Genomic DNA, 23,622 nt, shown 5'->3' with positions numbered 1-23,622 from the left:
AACACAGTGCTCTCTGCTGACATCACAAGCACAATGCTCTTTGCTGACATCTCCCTTTTAGGAACTGTCCAGAGGAGCATATGTTTGCTATGGGGATTTTCTCTTAAAATGGACAGAGATGTCAGCAGAGAGCACTGTGCTCGTGAGGTCAGCAGAGAGCACTGTGTTCCAAAAAGAAAAACATTTCCTCTTTAGTATTCAGCAGCTAATAAGTACTGGAAGGATTAAGATTTTTTAATAGAAGTAATTTACAAATCTGTTTAACTTTCTACTACCTGTTGATAAAAAATAAAGTTTTCCACCAGAGTTTGGGGGACTCTGGATCTGCCCCTGAACAGATGGCAAGACAGAAGCCACATCTGTCTGTATTCCTGGTTTCCTGTAAGAAGATCCAGCAACTGCCGGACGTGGAGCAGGAGCTGCGCTTGAGCTTCTTCGTCATGGTCACCAAGCAGGAGTTGGCGTTAACCTTGTGGCAGAAGATTGAAAGCAGCTTGAACACAGCTACTGCTCCTCATCCATCGATTGCTGGGCTTCTGACACCCCTCCTATAACTGTGCAAAGACGTCATTACAGCATACCAGGAAAACAGACAGATGTGGTTCCGGTCTTGCCATCCGATCAGGGGCAGATCCAGAGTTCCCATTAAGGGTATGTTCACACATGTGTATTTTCTGCTGCAGATCTGCTTGAGCATATTTTGCTGCCCATTATAGTTAAGGCAGCAGAATCTGCAGCAGAAATATGCACATGTGAACGTACCCTCAGGCCGGTTACACACAGCAAAATTTCTGCACTGAATTCTGCATGAAAATTCTTATGAATTTATAGCCAGTACACTTCAATGGGATTCTGCTGTCCCATTCACACAGCAGAATTTATGTTGCAGGATTTCCATTGAAGCGAATTAGCTATAAATTCATGCAGAATTCAGTGCAGAAATTCTGCTGTGTGACCTCAGCCTAAAAGGGTATTCCCAACTCAATAAGAGGAGTTCAGGAGTAATGCAGCTCATGTAATTTTGGGAATTATATAAACAGTGTTATGATTTTTATGCAACTCTCATTAAAGGGGTTCTCCGGTGCTTAGATATCTTATCCCTGATCGCAGGAGTCACGCCACTGGGGACCCCTGTGATCTTGCACGCGGCACCCCGTTTGTACGCGGCACCCCGACATGCCTCCGGCCCTGTAGTCGCTGGTAATCAGACCCGGAGCGAACACGCTCCGGGGACTGATTACAAATGGGGTGCCGCAAGCAAGATCACAGGGGTCCCCAGCGGCGGGACTCCCGCGATCAGCCATCTTATCCCCTATCCTTTGGATAGGGGATAAGATGTCTAAGCACCGGAGAACCCCTTTAAAGTCAAAGTGAATTACACAAAATACATAAGACAGCCAGCTCAGCCATTTGTAGCTTCCCGACCACCTCCAGCAGCCAAAGTCAGAGGGGGACCTTGAACCGAGATGGCACTACCCCTTTAATGTCACTGCAAACTAAGAATTACTGAGCTATTTGAACACACCTTAAGGTGACTGGCTTTCATGTCATTGCACTGACCTGCTGCATTTTGCAGGATATTACAAAGAATACTTAGGACATTGTTGGATAAGCCATACACATGACTATTGCTCCATTGTGATAAGACAGTCAGGACACCTATTCTTAAGATCTCAGGGGGTCCTTGCAGTCAGACCCCCTACGATCACACACTATAGATAGAGGATGAGTGTTGTTAGTGGGTCACCCCCTTAATCTGGGTAATGTTAGGTGTTGTTTTTCTTTTAACACTGATAACTAATGACTTATTTATTATCCAAATATGTGTACCATACAGAGTGAGTCCTATTTGACTGGTACATGCTATAAATCTCTAAACATTTTTACTTATGGACACAAATCTAGCAGACTACTACAATACCATGGCATTGATATATACATTTATTGGATTACATAAGTAGCATCCTCTGGTGCCTTATTTTACATTGAACTTCGCTATTGGTTATTTATCATTCGAAATGCCTCTTGTTAATGACGAGATTGATCGGAAGTTTGGGATGACGGTGCAGGGTCACATGACCATCATCGAGCCTGTACACTGCAATTCCCATTTATTGGCTGCAGTACAGTGCCCAAGTCCTATTTCTAGCATCATCACACAGCAGCTCTGTAGCCTGAAACCAATCGGTGTTGTGCCCAGGATGATGGCTCCTCCTGCCGCTTCCATTCCTTACTCAATGGGATTTCTTGAATGAACTCAAGAGGGGGTAATGCTGCTGCACAGTGCCTGAATCTTTAGGCGGTCTGTTGCTATAGTGACTTCTTCCAGGAGCTGCCTAGTCTACGGTTAGTAGTAACAAAGCTTCACTTCTCAGATGCTGATGGGGACAACACAGGGAGAGGAGGAGGAGGAGCAGAGGCAGCAACGTACATTTATCCAGCTATAGCCCCAGGTAATACAAAGACACCGTCCTTTATTTTAATACCTGTGGCTTTATTACGAGGCACAGTATGCCGGTGCCCCATTACCTCTGCCTACTGTGCACAAAGTGGCTCCTTATGTATCCAGCCTTTGTCAGTGCAGACAGCCAATACTGCAGCAATAGAGACAGGAAGGCTTGTGCATGAATGAGAAAGCAATCGAGTATTATTATGACTATTATATGTTAACGTGTTTTCAATTCAACTACTACGTTAATAGTATTTCTCCAGAATTTCCTATTTTCCTATAAGTAGAAATGTAATTACTAGTTGTATAAAGTCGTCATTGAATGTCATTGAGGGAATAGGCTATACCGTGAAGTATAGCCCTGGAGTTATTCGAGGTATTAGTGTTGTATGTTGCCTGTCATTACACCTTGACTATTAGGCAGGATTCATACTGAAGACTAGCTTACCTTAAACAAAGGATGTTGTGTGCTCTGTGCTGCCACACTCCCTGACAAGGTCCCTGTGTGCATTCTACTCCACACAAAGGAGGCTTTATCTGATTTACGATTTTTTACTATGCCTATACAACACCAGGCATACATTTACATCGGCCCGTGCTTGGGTCTTGTGTCATGTAAGTGTTCTGTCATTTAAAAGGATTTTCCTGGCCGGTGTGATAAGCATAGAAAACCTCAAGGTTCTTGTTATCGTTGTTTATTGGTCAATAGAAAGAGAATTGATATAAAGTGTTACGAAAACGTGACGTGTTTTGTGTTATGTTGTTTTTATTATATTCTCACCTGTTGCTTGTGTAGTGCTGGAATATATCATAGACACTAAGACTTTTCTTTTTGTTTTTGCTGTACAATAAGATGAACGTATAAAAAATAGTACAGAGGAACAAGTGGACCGGTTGCCCTTTGGAACCAAAGACCACCTTTCATTGTTGCAAGGCATATTAATTTAGATCAGGAGTCTCTAAATTGTGGCCCTCCATATGTTGCAAAACTACAACTCCTAGCATGCCCGGACAGCCGTTGGCTGTCCGGGCATGCTAGAAGTTCTAGTATTGAAACAGTTTGGAGATGACTGGTTTAGATTATGAAGCCATTGCATTTGTTGCTATGGGCAACCACTTCACTTTGTGTATGGACTGGTCTCTAGACTTCAGCCCCAAATGTACTGGCCCTTTTGCCCAATTGGGCTCGCTGTCTAATTTCTTACACACACATAGCCATGTGTATGTTTTTGGAAGGAGCGGAAATCCAAAGAAACCCACCAAATATGGGGAGAGTATAAAAATCATGTACACATTGGTATTAATAATAGTATTCATACTAATCATATACTACTAATATTATTAGTTTATTAATAATACTAAGCATCTTTAAGTCACTGTAGTATTATCGCCAGTATTATTTACTTTTATTATATCACTATGGTCGCAGGAGTCTAGAGTTTATGCTGGTCTAAAAAATGTATTGTATCTGCATATGCAACAAGTTTTAATACAATGAAGTGCTGGTGTCTTGTTTAGATTACACATAATGTAAGATGTAAGATCCTTTTTGGAATCTTTTTATTCTACATTTTCCCAATATGTAAAAAAAAAATGAAAGTCAAATTGAATTCATAGTTGAATCAAAAACATGGCGAAATATCTTGGAAGTTATTTTTAGTCAATGCATTAACTGAACAATCTATGTTTTAGACACAGATTTTTAAAGTGTCCCTGTCAAAAATTTGGCATGTCACAGTCATATCTTTAGTTTTGATCGGTGGGGGTCTCAGTACTGAGACCCCCAACAATCAAGAGAACGAGTGGGAGGAAGTGCACAGTAGTGTGCTTAACTCCCTGGTTCTCATTGATCTGTGACCCCAATATAAGTCTACCGGGCACTTCTCCTTACATGTTCTCTTGATCGGGTGGGGGCTCAGCCCCGAGACTCCGACCAATCAAAACTTTTGACTTTTGGCCCGTGACATGTCCATTTTTTATTTTTTTTTAAATGAAAGGGACACTTTAAGGATTTGCTTACATCTGCATTACAGCTTCCATTCATAATGGAAGCCACAATGTTCTCGGAGATATGATGGATGCAAATAGCATCTGACAGACCTTATTGACTTATAGTGGGGTCAGTAAGAAGTGCCAGCATGTTGACTGTTGTTTTGAAAAGAAAATTGAGGCTGGGGTACACGGTTATTTATGATGCGACAGGGTCACATGACCAAAAGTTTTTGCTTGGCACTGTGTGGATCATACTAGTTTGTACCCAAGTAAATGGGGTCGCAATGCAACCTATCAGATGCAAAAATCCATCTTGGATTGAATGAAAATTTAGCTCGCTGCCACTTTTAGGTCGCAGTGCAACCTCATATACTTAACATAGGTAGGGCGCAGCGCAATTGCAAGAGTGCAGTGTAGCTCCAGCCTCATTCTTCCCATTGCATCTTATGTATTATGTGACAAAACTTCGATAAAAATGTGAGAAGAGCCATATATTATCAACCATACATCTACAGTTGTAGCAGGCATCAAATTATGGTATGGGCAGGACCATTTAAAGGCAGTTAAAATAGAATCCATATTATGGCTACAAAACTTAAACATAAAATTTGGATGAACATAGAATCAGTGGAACCATGAGAGGTCCAGTAATTATGGGGGAGATTAATCAAAACTTGCGCAGAGGAAAAGTTGACCAGTTGCCCATAGCAACCAATCAATTTGCTTTTTTCTTTTTGCAGTGGCCTTTGCAAAAATAAAAGAAGCAATCTGATTGGTTGCTATTAGCAATTGGTCAGCTTTTCCTCTGTACATGTTTTGATACATTTTCTCCATATGGATACTAAAATTAGCTTGAAAACGGTTGCTTTTTGTGTGTTCTGGTGCTGAAGAAAAGTCATCCTGCTGCATAACAAATAGACTTTACAAAAAGATTATATCATAATTATCTATCTATCATTTCAGTAACATTTACTGCTGTGTCTTACAGTTAGTCAGGTTTAGAGCAATGGGAATTGGCAAGTAAAAAAAACAATCACATCTGCGTATGTCCCTATATACAGCAGGTCCCATAACCCCTGCGATGTAAGTAAAGTCTCTATAGATCACTTGTAAATCTTCCTTGGATACAGATGCAGCAAACACCGTAACACTTTCAAGTTTGAGGTGTTAAACCTGCTGCTGTGCATAATCAATCTTCTATTTTTTACATTTACAGCTTTCAAAAAATGTGTCATTTTCACTACTGTGGTATCACTTTGTTACTACAGCCCCTCTAAGGAAAATATAATTAACCTCTCACTTATTATTGATATTTTCCTTTCATAGGCCTTGCCCTAGAGACAGCTAGACACCCACAAAATACATACACAATACTTAATAAGCATTGCGCTCTAAGATGTCCATAAAGTATTGAATTATTAGTCGTTCAACCATAGCCACGCTCTAGGGTGACATAGTATTACATAAGTCTTGTAAGTAGTTTATAGTTGTGAGACTGTGACAGCAATGGGTGTCAGAGATTGCTTTATTTCTCCAAGGTAAATTATATGGTATGGGAAATCCAATAAATACTTCCCCACATTAGGCAGCATAGTACCCCACCCCGACAAAGACACACACACACAGACATACACACACAGGCACACTGACCTGGCCTGCGCAGCGCTTCTTCTCTTCGGCGGTGGCCTGACGACTGACGTCACTGACGTTGTTCTGCGCGGGTCTGTGGTGGAAAGTCACTTGTGCGACGTCCCTCGTCAGACCTGGGCTGGCCGGCCGCAGGCTCACTGTCTTAGAGTGGCAGCTGCACTATTAAGAACTTTAGAACAGTGTGCAGCAGCGGCCAGCCCGGGACCTAGGTGGCACACAAAAAAAGGGGGCAGCAAAGTTCCACCCCTAAAAAGTGCCGCCCGGGACCAATGGTCCCACTGGGTCCTATGATAGGGCCGCCCCTGGACTTTAGTAAGTCCTATGATAGGCCTGCATTAGTATAGGATGAAAGGCAAGTTTGAAAGCTAGACTTTCATCCTCTTCCTGGGCCACTTCAGATTCTCAGAGTAGCCTAGATCAGCACAGGAGAGAGACAGCTCGCCGCTGGGCTTAAAAACAAGTTGAGAGTAAGTTTGTAAGTAAGGCTGTGAGGAACCATCACCGCTGATGACAGGTGAAATCCAGAGGTTTGCAGCTTCAAAAAAAGGAGACTATGTGACCTTTGTTGTCTACTTTGTTGGGTGGCTGGTAGTAAGCCACCTGTATAGCCAGGAAAGAGATCTGAATAGTTAGCGCTGGACAGGCAGGATTTATTTTTTTGTTTATGCCTATATATGAAGGCTGTATTTCTTTTGTTTCTCAACAATAAAGACAGGAAAACGTAAATTTATTGTTCCCGACTGCTATTTTGCCATTATTTGACTGATTCTACAGAGAGTCTCCCACATAAGCATTTTCAGAGTGCTGTTTTGCAAAGAGCTGTTGACAGACATTGACCCAATTACTACAGTAACTGGATCCCTGCAAGATAAATTAGTACCTTTTGTAAAGCATTGCACATGGCATTATACCCAGACATTCAGAGCCTATTCTCTATTGATGATCATTTTCAATGCTTTAGCAATTCATATTTAAGGGCTATTTAAAGAATTAGACATTGACTCAATTAACAGGGCACATAAGAGACAGCATTTTTTTTCTGGAGGTGGGCTAATTAGCAGATTTTTGCCCTGAGGGCTCACTATTAGGGTACGTTCACACCAGCGGACCCACAGTGTATTTTACGCTGCGGATCCACCGCTGAAGGACCCTTGCATGGTGGCTTTACATGTGCCTGCTCATAGCGGATGTGTGAGTCGCAGTGCGCATGCGCAGTATACTTGCACATTGCAGCTGCTCTCTGCCTAGCTCAAAGAGCAGGGGGAGCGGCCATGATGTGTGCGAGTACAACGCGCATGCGCAGCGACTCGCACATCGCTTCAGTGTGTCTGCTCATAGCGGCATACTGCCGCTCCGAACAGGCACATGTAAAGCCACCATCCAGCGGTCCTTCAGCGGCGGATCTGCAGCGTAAAATACACTGTGGGTCCGCTAGTGTAAACGTACCATCACCTAGATTTCTGCCAATCATTCCCATTTGTGAGGCTTTTATGAGGACATAAGGACCCCTAAGAAAAGTTAAAATATTGAGAACTAATCAGAGCAGACTAATGCAGGAAGAATTATGTGAGCGCTAAATGGACGTAAAATTTTAAAACATTTATATCAATGTCTCTCTCTGTACTTCTGTTATAAATTATTATTCTAATTTCAACCATGTCATTTACATTAAAATACTAAAAATGTTTGTATTTGTTTAAAAAAGTATGCATTAGCCAATGGCTTCCTGTGAATTATTGCTATTGGTACTGTTGATGTCCAATATGCCCATCTCAGCCTCAAATAAAATGCTGTTCAAACATCTGTTGATGTCACCATGTTTGTATGCGTGATGGTAATATTGTCACTGGGGAGAAGCTCACTCTATATTTAACCCTTTCAAGACCAGGCCAATGTTATTATTAAGGATCGGGCAAATTTTCATTTTTTTTCCTCCTAGCATTATCTCTTTTATTTCTCCATCCATAGAGCCATATGAGGGCATGTGTTTTGATGGACCAATTGTACTTTGTGCAGACAGCCTTTCAATTCACCATAAAATATAAACCAAAACAAAAACAAAATGGTGAGGGTATAAAAAAAAAAAAGCAATCTAGCAAATTTAAAGGCAGTTTCATTTTTACGCAGTCCACGTCAAGATGAAACTGACATGTTAATTTTATTTGTGGGTCAATACAATGATACCCATGAGTTGTTTTTTTTTTTTTTTACAAATTAGGTATGCTTAAAATTGCGCTACAGGGCTTCATCCATCTACAGGGCATTTTGGTGGGTCATTTTTCGGGCCCCAGTTTGTAGTTTTTATAGGTACCATTAAAAGGGTAATCTCACTACATCTTGGCTAAAACACAAGTCTGCAGATGACTATTTTGTAGCCATGGGATATCGATTCTTGGTAACTATCATATTAGACTTCTTACATGCGTGCCTGTAGCCAGTTTTAGTAATCACCCAAGGAAATAAAATAAAATAGTTTTAACAATACATGAAAAAATATTATCAGGTAAAGCAAAAGGGATTAGGCCTCCGGCACTGCGGGACTAAGCTGTGAGTGTCTGTATGGACATGTGAGCAACTGAACAATGTCCTGATGTGTGCCTGTAGCGGTGGTGCTACAGAAAGAATATAGAAGGCGGCACTCACCATCCGGGAACTTCTTTATTCAAACAGGCATAGGATGTTGTACACAGGCGGGGGAGGCGGGAGGAGGGGGAGACGCCGGGACAATTGTTTTGTGCGCTGCGCGCACTTTCTCAAACCGGATATCCGTTCTGTGTACAAGAACCTATGCCTGTTTGAATAAAGAAGTTCCCGGATGGTGAGTGCCGCCTTCTGTATTCTTTCCACTGCAGATGAAAAAATATGATATATACTGTACATTGTACATAAAGTGAAATACCTTTGAGAAGACCATCAAAATTTGCAATTAAAACTGGTATTTTGCGGAGGCTGTCAGCTACTATGAATAATGTATGGCTGACAGGTGGACTAAATATCAATGACACAATATCTAGTCTGAATGAAGGCTCGTTCACACGGGTGGATCCACAGCGTATTTTACGCTGCGGATCCGCCAACGATGGACCCCTACAGTGTGTCTCAGACGTGCCTGCTCGGATCGGCAATCCACAGCTATGAGCAGACACTCTGCGATGTGCAAGTCAATGCGCACATGCGCAGTATACACGCACACATCGTGGCTGCTCTCGGGCCTAGCAGGGGGAGCGGCTGCGATGTGTGATAGTACACCACGCATGTGTGCTGTGACTCGCACATGGCAGCAGTGTGTCTGCTCGTAGCGCGGATTGCTGCTCCGAGCAGGCACATCTGAGACACACTGTAGGGGTCCATCATCGGCATATACACAGCGTAAAATACGCTGTGGATCCGCCCATGTGAACGAGCCCTAAGGCGTTTATCTACCGAATGGGGGAGATTTATCAAAACCTGTCCAGAAGAAAAGTAGCTGAGTTGCCCATAGCAACCAATCAGATCGCTTCTTTCATTTTTCAGAGGCCTTTTTTAAAAATAAAATAAGCGATCTGATTGGTTGCTATGGGCAACTCAGCAACTTTTCCTCTGGACAGGTTTTGATAAATCTCCCCATAGTGACTGTCTTTTAGAGAGGTGTCACTGTATTATGTAACTTAAAAAGTTATTTTATTTTAATTTTTTTGCTTATACAGAGCAGCTTATACTATTATTAGAGAATAATGTTGAGGTTTTTGTATATGCCTTGTGTTTACCTGTTTTACTTAATGCGGCAGGCATGGGTCTTGAGCTTTGTGTCTTATTTAGAGCAGAAATCAAAATGTTAATTCTGCCTACATTTCCCATGAATCCTTTGGCTTTCACCTAATGAGATCAACCTGATCATCTGACTAGACTCCAGCAACTAGAAGCCTAAATAGCTAAGACTCATAAATGGGTTGGTGTCAGTTCACACTACATGCAGTTTTTATGTGTTTTCTTACTTAAAGTGCTCTTTTTTAAAGAAACATTGCCATGAGGCGAAAGTGATTTGACTTATAACCCCAATTGAACTGTTTTATGAAAATTTTTAATCTTTAGGCTGTGAGGATTTTTTACACTTTTTTTAATTTTAATTAAATTTTTATTTTTTTTGCATCTTGGCTGTTTCTGCCATCATTTTCCAAAATGATACTTTCTACAGTGGTGGTAAAATGTTTTAAAAAAAAAGCACTTTTTTGCCGCAATTTTGAAAAATCATGGCAAAAAAAACTGAATAAACAAAACAAGTAACATTGTTCACAGCACGTATAACAACATATTTACACAGCAATGTACAATATATTAAAGTCTTTAAAGGGGTACTCCATGTCAGGAACTGTCCAGAACAGGATAGGTTTGCTATAGGGATTTTCTCCTACTTTGGACAGTTCCTGATACAGACAGAGGTGTAAGCAGAGAGCACTGTGGTCAGACAGAAAAGAACTTCAAAAAGAAAAGAACTTCCTGTGGAGCATACAGCAGCTGATAAGTACTGGAAGGATTATGATTTTTTAATAGAAGTAATTTACAAATCTTTTTAACTTTCTGGCACCAGTTGATTTAAAAAAAATTGGAATGAGCCCTAATGATGAAGGTCATCTCCTATTATATAGCAGTTTGCCATCTCTAGAGGATTTCGGATCCTTGGAGATACATTTCATGGTTCGATTGGTATTTTCTTAGCTTGGTAGAAATGTTTTATACTATTCTACATGGTTTATTGTGTAAACAGAGCAAACATTTCATCTCAATAAGTATGCAGAAAGTAATCACACAACACAGACAGACATAGAAAAGCAGATGGGAGCACGAAACGCCTTGTAATAAATGGGGATTGCATGCAATCTTACTCTAATTTCCCCATCTGCCTCATTCTCCACATCATCCTTTCTTTTTGCTTCACCAGCTCTATCCATTGGGACACAAACACCTATTAGTGAACTCTTCATAATGAGCTTAGTCTCTAGGGGAATGCGGCAAGGTTACACCAGTGTGTATGATGTAATCAGATCTAACATCTAACAAGTTTAGCATGCTTCCCTCAAACACTTTGGACAATCTACAACAGTGTTTTCCAACCAAGGCACCTCCAGCTGTGGCAAAACTACAACACCCAGCATGCCCAGAGAGCTTAAGACTGTCCGGGCATGCTGGGAGTTGTAGATTTGCAACAGTTGGAGGCACTCTGGTTGGAAAACACTGATCTACAAGCATAATATTATATTGCTTATTATGTTCACGTAGCCACATTCACCAATTGGTATCCCAAATTTCCCATTATAATGTAGTATGGGCCAGTCTTCTGTTAAAAATTTAAAACGCATTCATATATTCACATACCATATTTAAAACACATAATAAATGCTTTTCTTATATTCTAAATAATTATATATGGTGCCACAGGAGTGTTAGGAGAAATACCTAATCACTTCGTGACGCCAGGGCCCAAGGTTGGAGACAGCTTCTCCTGGGCCAGACACGGGGGAAAAAAGTAAATGAACACATCAACGTCAGGTTACGGATAACTGTCTTTACTGAGCTGGGAGCAGATGATATTACACAGACAGTTGGTTTTGGGTGAGAGGATGCAGAGTAACCCCTTGGGAGCCCTTTTGCCTTGCTGTGACTTGTGGTGTGTAGTGCGCCAGGGGGTGTGATGTGAGTTGTAAGGGGCAGATGTTATGGCCCCAGGGGTAGATGGTATTAACCCCTTCTTATCGTGACGCCAGGGCGTGGTTTGGCCTTATAAGGTAGTACTGCTAATCCTAGGTTAGGCAGGAGCAATAAAGAGTCCAAGGCATACAAAATTACTGTTGTCTCAGACTTTTCCCAGCTTACAATGCGGCCAAGACCTAACCTCACTAGTCAGCTGATGACAGGGAGCCTGTCTGCTTCAATGGGTGGAGGGATCGCCTGGTGGGAGAGAGATCAATCTGCAACTAATGCAACAGCTGTAGGCACCCTGATTGAAAACCACAGGTCTTTTGAATGGATGCAGCTCATTTATGTTTCAATGGGTGTGGTGGCTGATGTGTGTGAGGGAGGGAAAGGGAATTATGGGATTTGTAGTCAAAAAAAGAAAACTGAAAAAGGAAACACCAGTTCACAAAAAGCTAGCCACAGTGTTATGGTAATCTCACAACATAGCCATTTAGCCCCAAGACAAGCGCAGATCCTTCCTAAGCATGTCCATTACTGTCTGGCAGGTATGTACTAAAAATCACCTTATGGTGGATAACCCCTTTAAGGGGTTCTCATTGGCAGGCAGGATCCCATGAGGTTTACACTGCTATCTATTAAAGGTGCAGTAGCACATGAATAACATATATAAAGATATCAACAATAGAATTAATTAGAAAAATATATTTCTTCTCAATAAAGTGCAAACATAATTTGCGGAACAATAAGTCCTTTAGTGGGCCCAACAACTTGTGCTGCAAAGCTTCCCAAAGTAGTCTGAAGCCATAGGACAGCCATTGGTGCTGGGACACCACATGTATGTAACTAATCAAACTAAATTATACAGATACTGCATTTCCTTTAAAGGGGTACACCAAGAAACATAACTCATAGCCCATCCTTTCCCTTTCATCAACCTATTTAATTGTATAAATATCATTCATTAGCTATATAGAGCAGTTTCCTCTCTTTGATTGTCAATTACATGCATGAAGTAAGGGAATGGCATCATCCAGCCATCCACTCGATGGACAGAGGTGTCAGCAAAGGACACTGTGGTTAGACTGGAAAGAACTACACAACTTCCTCTACAACTTACTCTGTTAGCCCTTCAGTACTGAAGGGCTATACATTTCTGGCCCCAGTTGATTTGAAAACATTTTTGTTAAACCAGAGTGCCCCTTTAAATATTAACATGTTGTATCAGCAGAGCAATGTGGTCCTCCTAAACTTTCATACCAGACATTTGTGGGACACTTTCTTATCCATGAGCTTTCTAGCGGCAGTGATCAATTAGTATTTAGACTTTCATTAGTATTAGGCCGGGTTCACATTACAGAATTTCCAACCGGAATTCCGCTTGGGAATTTTGGTTGGAATTTCCAGTGCAGCAGAAACCCATCACTGCACAGTGCACACATTGGAATTTCAGTGGCAGACGTTCCGCCGGCTGAAATTCTGCCGCTTAAAGAATGAATATGTTTATTCTTCAGGCCGAATCTATGGGGACGGCAATGTCGACTGATTCATCTTAGAAGCTCCGTACGGAATTTTTCCGCCCAGAGCTTCTGCAGTGTGAACCTAGCCTTAGAATTTTACAAATAAACTTGGTAAGATGCACTGCAGGAATTCATCTTTCCCACCCATCACATCAACAGCCACATTTAGAATACATTTTTATTCAAAAAGCTTTATGAAGAATTTATAATGGTTTTTTTTTCAGTAGCAGTGCTAAAAAATCTTACTAGAGTCTAGTGGACTGTTATGGTAAGGACTCTCCAGCAGGACCATTGGACCCAGGTGGCACTTTAACAGGGGCAGTACGTTGCTGCTAAAGATGTTTTTTTCTAAGAACCGCCTTGCTATGAAGTGAATGACATGCTATGGCCTCCTGTGAGCTAGTCTCACTACCTAGAGACGACCAAAATTAATTCCGACAGAGGGGCAGAGACCACAGCAGGCTGGATGGGTGGGATTTTGTCTGAGAAGTAGTAGAGGGAACCTGCTGTGTACAGAGCACAGCTGCAGCCACTCCATGACTGAGCACCAGTTAGCCATTTCTCATGAGATTGTGTGGTAGCCCAGTACAGGAGTTGCACCCCTGTGCCCTTGCTGTCCTGGGACCCCCTGCACCTGTTCCCTTGTCTATTCATTTATATGTCTGTTATATAATGTATTATACCTGAAATGTGTTATGCCTTTAAGACCAGTTGTCATGTGATTAACCAGTTGTCATATGATTGTAACCCAGTGAGGTATCAGTGACCACGTGACCTAAGAGTGACCTATGGGACCCCTCCTAGTCTCCCCCATACAAGCCCTGGGTGGAGCTAGCTCACACTCTTAGCACCTGCTTAGCTCAGTGCAGCAAGGTCAAGTCCTAGGTGTGTGTCTGAAGTCCAGAGGAGGCCTAAAGTCAGTCAAGCAGCCACGGATTCTCAAGTCCATTGCCATACAGGTCAAGTCAAAGCCTGGTAAGCTACAGAAGGGGTGAAGTCAGCCATAGTCTATCATAGTAAAGTCAGTCCAAGTCATCCTGTCTCAAGTCAGTGTGGCCTGAATCCAAATTGTCCAAGTCCACTATACGTCCCAGCAAGCCCTAAGGTCCCTGAAGTCACTGGTCACTTCCGTGGGCCTAGCCAAGCTGTAAAGACTGTTAAATCTGTCTGACTCAGTAAAGCTGCCGTTGTTCCGTAATTTGGCGTCGGAGTCATTATTTGCCCCCGTGCCTAGCCAGGATCCAGCGGTATTCCTTTGGGTGGTGTAGGGGATAAACAAGGGGTTAATGCCATCTGCCCCTAGGGTAATTCCATCTGCCCTCACCACAACTTTTGGCATCACGAACAGAATATGGGTGTGCACCTTATGCTTAAAGTACCCCACCAGTCTGAACTGTGTCCAGTATTGCAGAGAAAAAATTGCATGCCGATGCGAACAAAGTTTGCACCAGAAAATGTACAGGACTTTTTCAGTGAAAAGTTTTTCATCCGAGGCGCTTGTGAAATAGAGGGGGAGGTAAAGAAAAGACTGTTATCTGCCATTGTGAACTGTATAGAGTCTGTGCCTGGAAGAGTTAAATTGGTCTGTACCTGGAAGAGTTAAGTTGGTCCGTAGCTCCACCCCATCAGTCCCCTGCGGTTACACCTCTTCAGTACAGCGAGGAGGAACCAAAGAGCCGTCCTGTGTTGCATAGGAGAAGATTTTGCCGACCGGACCAAAACTTGAAGTTCCCTGGGCGCAGCCATATTGAAGGCTCAGTTTGCTACGCTTGTCTCCGGTTGTCATCTACCAAGTACCCGCTGTGTGTGTCTGGAGTCCAGAGGAGGCCTAAAGTCAGTCAAGCAGCCACGGATTCTCAAGTCCATTGCCCCACAGGTCAAGTCAAAGCCTTGTAAGCTACAGAAGGGGTGAAGTCAGTCATAGTCTGTCATAGTCAAGTCAGTCCAAGTCATCCTGTCTGAATCCAATTTGTCCAAGTCCACTGCATGTCCCAGAAAGCCCTAAGGTCCCCTAAGTCACTAGTCACCTCTGTGGGCCTAGCAAAGCTGTATAAAATGTTACATCTGTCTGACTCAGTAAAGCTGCCGTTGTTCTGTAACTTGGCGTCAGAGTCATTATTTGCCTAGCCCAGGATCCAGCGGTATTCCTTTGGGTGGTGTAGAGGATAAACCACACCCTGGCATCACGAACACAACGGGTTAATGTCATCTGCCCCTAGGGTAATTACATCTGCCCTCATCACACCCTCACCACAATTGCAGCTGTGTTCTGTACACTCACCAGCACCTGGTTCCCACTTCCCAGGTTCTTCACTTTTCAAACAAAGCTCACCCCTACAGCCCATTATGGCCATGCCCCCTCTGTAAAGATGAATTTTGGAGACCCCATCATTAGAGACATCACTAAGTAATGAGACTTAGAATAGTAAAGTGTGCCTGCCTGACTTGCTGGGAAGTCGCTGAGGGGTTGCCTGGCTGAAATTTGTAGTTCTCGTAAAGTGTGCCTGCCTGACTTGCTGGGAAGTCGCTGAGGGGTTGCCTGGCTGAAATTTGTAGTTCTCCTTCAGCGCACAATCCAGGGTCCAGCTGTCCTAATGGAGTGATTGTAAAGTATGGTCTTGTGGTAGGACTGACTGTGCCTGCTAGGGTGCATCTGCAAAGAGAAGGGATGGAATAAAACACAGCTTCTGAGCAATGCACTGTGAGTGTGGGAATAAACAGACTGCACTCATAAGTATTCTTCAAGATTTTATTTTCACTAATTTTATTTTTTAATATATTTCTGCCTTTTGAAATCTTACACAGAAGTAAAAAAATGTATGAGCTCCAAAGGAAAAACAGAGGATCGTTCTGCATACAATGTTTCTGTGGACCCCTAGAAGCATTGTGTGCAAAACAATTGTAACCCTACAAACCTGTAGAAGCATTATTTGCGAAACGACCGTAACCCTGTTCCTGCTCTGCATTTGATTGTCATGTACCCCATTTGTATAAAAAAATAATAAAAAATCTTACACAAAAAAAAAACACAAAGTCTATTTTACAAGTGAGTACTGCTTGGCTAGGATTAGGGAATTTTTTATAGATCCAGCCGGATGTCCGGACAGTAATCCAATGTGTTCTTCCACTTATTTATTTGTATGTCTTTTTCACTGTGCCAGGTTTGTGTCCTTTGTGTTAATGTCTTTGTCAGGGTAGAGTAGCCCTTCTTAGTGCCTCCTGATGGTCTAGGGGAGAGGTATGTGGCCTTCTGGTTCCACACTCTCCTGCAACCCTGGCTCCGTAGACTGACACTTAGGCTAACGTCTTGACGGAAGCTGGGTGAACTTGTGGTCCCTTATAAGCTTTGTCGAAAAAGGACATTGAACCTGGACTGTTTCTGGTTCTCTTTGGCCCAGAGGGGATGGGTAGCTTTGTTGTGGGGCCCCTCCCTTTTTAGAGAAGGGCTTGCGATGGTCCACTCCTAGTACATGTTTTTTTTGTATGTGACACGTTTTCACTTTGTCTTGCACTGGGGTGAATTGAGCACGTTACTATGCTCTAAAATCGCTGGCAATAATAAATAGCCAATAAATGCACAGGAACAGACACAAATACTGAACAATGTCTGACCTTTCATAGGTATTTAAATAGACATGAGTCACTAACACAAAATAATGATACCTTGTGATAAATTGTGACAGTGCTTTACATATATTTACAGCAAACTACTTCCACCTCATTCTAAGTCCCAAGTAATGATATGGGACAACCCCTTTAATGAGGCGGAATTTCACAATATTTACAGCATGTACATTTTTTACTAACAGTAGGTCAGTATGATAAATTATGGTAGAAATAACAATCCTTTCTAAAATTAAACCTTTATTAAATGTTATTAAAATTTGCAATTAACACATCTCCAAACACAAGCTATTAGTGGCCTCAAATCTATCACGATGTTTAGAAAAATAATCATGCAATATTAATGCAACGTGGCCCGAAGATAGTAACTCCGTATTTTACTCACGTTAAGTTGGTTCACTTGGCCCTGCAAGAAAAAAGGCTGACTACAACTGTATACAGTATATATATATATATATATATATATATATATATATATATATATATATTCATTCACATGTTAGTCTAAGCTGCATCTTCCTAACATAGGCTTAAAGGGGTACTCCCGTGGAGAACTTTTTTTTTTATCAACTAGTGCCAGAAAGTTAAACAGATTTGTAAATTACTTTTATTAAAAAACCTTCATCTTTCCAGTACTTTTTAGGGGCTGTATACTACAGAGGAAATGGTTTTCTTTTTGGAACACAGAGCTCTCTGCTGACATCATGACCACAGTGCTCTCTGCTAACATCTCTGTCCATTTTAGGAACTGACCAGAGCAGCATATGTTTTCTATGGGGATTTTCTCCTACTCTGGACAGTTCTTAAAATGGACAGAGATGTCAGCAGAGAGCACTGTGGTCATGATGTCAGCAGAGAGCTCTGTGTTCCAAAAAGAAAACCATTTCCTCTCTAGTCTTCAGCAGCTAATAACTAAAAGTACTGGAAAGATGAAGATTTTTTAATAGAAGTAATTTACAAATCTGTTTAACTTTCTGGCACTAGTTGATTTGGCAGTGAGCTGGCAGTGGCAATAGTAAATAGCAACAAAGAAAAGTACAACTGTACAATGTCTGACCTTCCATAGGTATTCCAATAGACATGAGCCACTAACAGAAAATCATTTCTTGCATTACAAATATTTACAACATACTACTTCCGACTCATCTTAGTCCCTAGTCCTGACATGTTTCCCCCCGGGTTCCTCAAGGGACAACAAACCCTAGCCCCACTGGCCTAATCCTGTTCCTAATGCCTGGGAAAGAATCCCTGGTCGGGTTAGGTGTCCTGATATAGTATCCCACTTAACTTTAGCAGCTATTGTATTGGTCAATTCTAAATCACAAACAATGGGGGGAGATTTATCAAAACATGTCCAGAGAAAAGTTGCTTCTTTCATTTTGCTGAGGTCTTTTCAATAATGAAAGAAGCGATCTGATTGGTTGCTATGGGCAACTCAGCAACTTTTCCTCTGCACAGGTTTTGATAAATCTCCCATAATGCCCCTTATACCTTCCTTCTACTGTACCTGTCAAATTTCATGATGTAAATACATAATAGGGATGGCGTCCCATGTGTACTGCTGACTCCAATCCCAGACGTAAACTATGATGCTAAAAGCCATCACAATTAGCATCCAAAGGTTATCGCATGGCTGCTGGCCACAGATTCTGACACATCTTGCTTAACCAATTGGCACCTTCTCTCAGTGATCCTCAACACATTCTCTACGTCATCCTCAACACATTACGTGATGTGCTGAACCATGAAATGCTCATGACGTTGATCTCCTATGTGAAAAACATATATTAAGTCAGGAAAATATCTGTAATGTAGGATCCCCATTATAATAAAGGTATTGACTGATTCCACGACCATCCAACCATTGCAATGGGATACATATTGATAATTAGATAGTAGGGACCAACCATTAATCTATATATATAAAACTCAACGTGTGCATGTATGTATGTATGTATGTATGTATGTGTTTATGTTCCACAAAAACTTTCAAACGGCTAAAGATATTAACATGAAACTTGGCACACATGTTACTTATATGTCAGCAACAAACATAGGATAGGTAATTTAACCCTTACTCACCCCCATTTGCCAGGGGCGGGGCTTATGTTTAAAGTCCCATGCAAGTCAATGGGAAATATATGTTACTGCATAACTTCCAAACGGCTGGAGATATTTCGATAATGCTTGGTCACATGTTACTTATATGTCCACTTAAAATATAGGATAGTTAATTTAACCCTTAACTACCCCCATTTGTGAAGGTCAGGGTTTTTGTTTAAAGTCCTATGCAAATCAATGGGAAATGTATGTTCCCATATAATTTCTGTATGGCTGGAGATATTTTAATACCTGGTACACATATTACGGGTCGGGATATGAGGACGGGATAGGAGGTCAGGATATGAGGAGGGGATAGGAGGTCGGGATAGGAGGTCGGGATAGGAGGTCGAGATAGGAGGACAGGATATGAGGACGAGATAGGAGGTGGGGATAGGAGGTCAGGTAGGAGGTCGGGATAGGAGGTTGGGATGGGAGGTCAGGATAGGAGGATGGGATAGCAGGACGGGATGTGAGGACGGGATAGGAGGTCTGGATAGGAGGTTGGGATAGGAGGTCGAGATAGGAGGACAGGATAGGAGGTCAAGATAGGAGGTCGAGATATGAGGACGGGAAAGGAGGTTGGGATAGGAGGACGGGATAGGAGGTCTGGATAGGAGCTAGGGATTGGAGGATGGGATAGGAGGTCGGGATAGGAGGTCGGGATAGGAGGACTGGATAGGAGGACGGGATAGGAGGACGGGATAGGAGGTCGAGATAGGAGGACGGGATAGGAGGACAGGATAGGAGGACGGGATAGGAGGTTGAGATATGAGGTTGGGATAGGAGGATGGGATAGGAGATCGGGATAGGAGGTCGGGATAGGAGGTCAGGATAGGAGGTCAGGATAGGAGGTCGGGATAGGAGGTCGGGATAGGAGGTCGGGATAGGAGGTCGGATAGGAGGACGGTATAGGAGGTCGGGACAGGAGATCGAGATAGGAGGACAGGATAGGAGGTCGGGATGTGGGGTTGGGATATGACAACAATATATGAGGACTGCATATGAAGTCAAAAGCTTCCTCCTTTGTTTATTTTCCTCCCCAAAAAGGATTTGGAAGGAAAAACTGGGCAACACCGGGTACTCAGCTAGTCTATATATATAAAACTCAACGTGTGTGTATGTATGTTCCACAAAAACTTCCAAACGGCTAAAGATATTAACATGAAACTTGGCACACATGTTACTTATATGTCAACAACAAACATAGGATAGGTGATTTAACCCTTACTCACCCCCATTTGCCAGGGGCGGGGTTTATGTTTAAAGTCCCATACAACTCTATGGGAAATATATGTTACTGCATAACTTCCAAACGGCTGGAGATATTTCGATAATACTTGGTCACATGTTACTTATATGTCCACTTAAAATATAGGATAGTTAATTTAACCCTTAACTACCCCTATTTGTGAAGGTCAGGGTTTTTGTTTAAAGTCACATGCAAATCAATGGGAAATATATGTTCCCACATAACTTCTGTATGGCTGGAGATATTTCAATACCTGGTACACATGTTACAGCTCGAGATATGAGGACGGGATGGGAGGTCGACATAGGAGGTCGAGATAGGAGGATGGGATAGGAGATTGAGATATAAGGACGGGAAAGGAGGTAGAGATAGGAGGATGGAATAGGAGGTCGGGATAGGAGGTCAAGATAGGAGGATGGGATAGGAGGTTGAGATAGGAGGTTGGGATAGAAGGTCGGGATAAGAGGTAGAGATAGGAGGACGGGATAGGGGATTGAGATAGGAGGACAGAATAGGCGGTCGAGATAGGAAGTTGGGATAGGAGGACGGGATAGGAGGTCGAGATAGGAGGACGGGATAGAAGGACGGGATAGGAGGTCAAGATAGGAGGTCAGGATAGAAGGTCGAGATAGCAGGACGGGATAGGAGGACGAGATAGGAGGTCGGGATAGGAGGTCGGGATAGGAGGACGGGATAGGAGGACGGGATAGGAGGACGGGATAGGAGGTCGGGATAGGAGGACGGAATAGGAGGATGGGATAGGAGGATGGGATAGGAGGTCGAGACAGGAGGTTGGGACAGGAGGTCGAGACAGGAGGTCAGGATAGGAGGACCTGATAGGTGGTCAAGACAGGAGGTCGGGATAGGAGGATGGGATAGGAGGACGGGATAGGAGGATGGGATAGGAGGTTGAGATAGGAGGTCGGGATAGGAGGTCAGGGTATGAGGACGGGATATGAGGACAGGATTTGGGGTTGGGATATGACAACAATATATGGGGATGGGATTTGAAGTCAAAAGCTTCCTCCTCTGTTGATTTTCCTCCCCAACAAGGATGAGGAAGGAAAAACCGGGCAATGCCGGGTATTCAGCTAGTTAATGAATAATGAACACATACTTGGATGATAAAAATATGCCCTAATAGAAATATGTATGCAGATATAAACTCAACAGAAAATAAAAATAAATCTAAAATATATGAGATATATCTGTACCTTACAATCCCCCTATAGCAGCTTTCAGAAGAGATGATGATACAATCAAAGTAAATGGTTATTCAGGAATTGTATAAAGGGAGGGAAAGAAAAGAAAAGGAAGTGCCCCCTACCTTAGTTTGCCTCCCCCTCTGCCCTTTGAGGCGCCCACCTTCTTAACAGGGTGACCTTAACCAACTGTGACGTTCCCTTGCCTCAATAAGTGAGGGATAGTACTAAATATTAAAAGAGAAAGGCTAAAGCATGAACAGGGGTGCAGGTATGCTACTAATGGTTGGCCAGTGTATCACTCTGCTTTGGTGAACTTAAAGGGGTATTCCAGGAAAACAAACTGTTTTTTTAATATCAACTGGCTCCAGAAAGTTAAACAGATTTGTAAATTACTTCTATTAAAAAAATCTTAAAGGAGTATTCCAGGATTTTTTTTTATTTGACTATGCTACAGAGGCTGTAAAGTTAGTGTAGTTCATAATATAGTGTCTGTACCTGTGTGTGACGGTTTTCTCACAATTCTTATGTGATTTTCACCCCAATATTTATTTTTATCAGCATACAAAATGACTGTTGTCTCAGATTTTTCCCAGGTTGCAATGCGGCCGAGACCTGACTCACTAGTCAGCTGATGACAGGGAGCCTGTCTGCTTCAATGGGTGGAGGGATCGCTTGGTGGGAGAGAGATCAATCTGCAACTAATGCAACAGCTGTAGGCACCCTCATTGAAAACCACAGGTCTTTTGTTTGAATGGGTGGGGTGACTGATGCGTGGGAGGGAGGAAAATGGAATTGTTGGATTTGTAGTCAAAAAATGAAAAGGCAAACAGGAAATACCAGTTCACAAAAAGCTAGCCACAGTATTATGGTAATCTCATGACATAGCCATTTAGTCCCAAGACAAGCGCAGATCTTTTCTTAGCATGTCCATTACTGTCTGGCAGGTACGTACTAAAATCACCTTATGGTGGATAACCTCTTTAATCCTTCCAAGCTGCTGAAGTTGAGTTGTTCTTTTCTGTCTGACAACAGTGCTCTCTGCTACTCTGGACAGTCCCCGAGACAGATGTCATCAGAGAGCACTTAGACAGAAAAGAACAACTCAACTTCGGCAGGTCATAAGTACTGAAAGGATTTAGATTTATTAATAGAAGTAATTCACAAATCTGTTTAACTTTCTGGAGCCAGTTGATATATACGTTTAAAAAAAAAGTTTTTTTCCTTGATAACCCCTTTAACCTCTTAACAACAATGGACGTAAATGTACGTCATGGTGACGTGGTACTCAACGCACCATGACGTACATTTACACGCCGTCATGATCGCAAGCACCGGAGCAGTGCTCGCGTCATGCGCGGCAGGTCCCGGCTGCTATCAGCAGCCAGGGACCCGCCGGTAATGGCAGACATCCGCGATCGCGTGGATGTCCGCCATTAACCCCTCAGATGCCGTGATCAATACAGATCACGGCATCTGTGGCAGTGCGGTACTTTGAATAGATGATCGGATCGCCCGCAGCGCTGCCGTGGGGATCCGATCATCCAGCATGGCAGCCGGAGGTCCCCTCACCTGTCTCCGGCTGTCTCCCGGGGTCTTCTGCTCTGGTCTGAGATCGAGCAGACCAGAGAAGAAGATCACCGATAATACTGATCAGTGCTATGCCCTATACTTAACACTGAACAGTATTGGCAATCAACTAATTGCTATGAATAGTCCCCTATGGGGACATAAAAAGTGTAAAAAAAAAAAAAAAAAAAGTAAAAAAAAATGTAAAATAAAAAAGTAAACAAATTGGGAAAATCCCCTCCCCAATAAAAAAGTAAAACGTCAGTTTTTCCCATTTTACCCCCCAAAAAGCGTTAAAAAAAAAAATTTATACACATATTTGGTATCACTGCATGCCTACAAGTCTGAACTATTAAAATATATTGTTAATTATCCTGTAAGGTGAACGGCGTAAACGTAAAAAAAAAAAAAAAATAAGTCCAAAATTGCTGCTTTTTTGTCACATTTTATTCCCAAAAATATGAATACAGAATTTATAAAAATTTAAACCTAAGCAGAAGTGGTATTGATAAAAACTACAGATCATGGCGCAAAAAATGAGCCCTAATATCGCCCCATATAGGGAAAAATGATAAAGTTATAGGTGGTCCAAAT

The 23,622-nt window shown here is 42.3% G+C and overlaps 1 protein-coding gene across 2 annotated transcripts in view; it reads left to right on the top strand.

Moving 5' to 3' along the window:
• Nucleotides 1-1,944: 1,944 nt before the first annotated feature.
• The window catches only part of RNF182 (ring finger protein 182), a 65,885-nt gene continuing 44,207 nt past the window's right edge, over nucleotides 1,945-23,622 (top strand). The window contains exon 1 of one of the 2 annotated variants that reach the window (XM_056521210.1): nucleotides 1,945-2,346. The gene's annotated coding sequence lies outside the window, so the exon portion shown is untranslated. Of the gene's footprint in view, nucleotides 2,454-23,622 lie in introns of both variants that reach the window. The other variant, XM_056521208.1, reaches the window with a different exon arrangement.

This window comes from Hyla sarda, chromosome 5 (genome assembly GCF_029499605.1).
Source record: "Hyla sarda isolate aHylSar1 chromosome 5, aHylSar1.hap1, whole genome shotgun sequence".
In the NCBI taxonomy this organism is placed as follows: domain Eukaryota; kingdom Metazoa; phylum Chordata; class Amphibia; order Anura; family Hylidae; genus Hyla; species Hyla sarda.
Note: the sequence above shows the minus strand (reverse complement) of the source record. Positions and strands in the feature narration are given on the sequence as shown.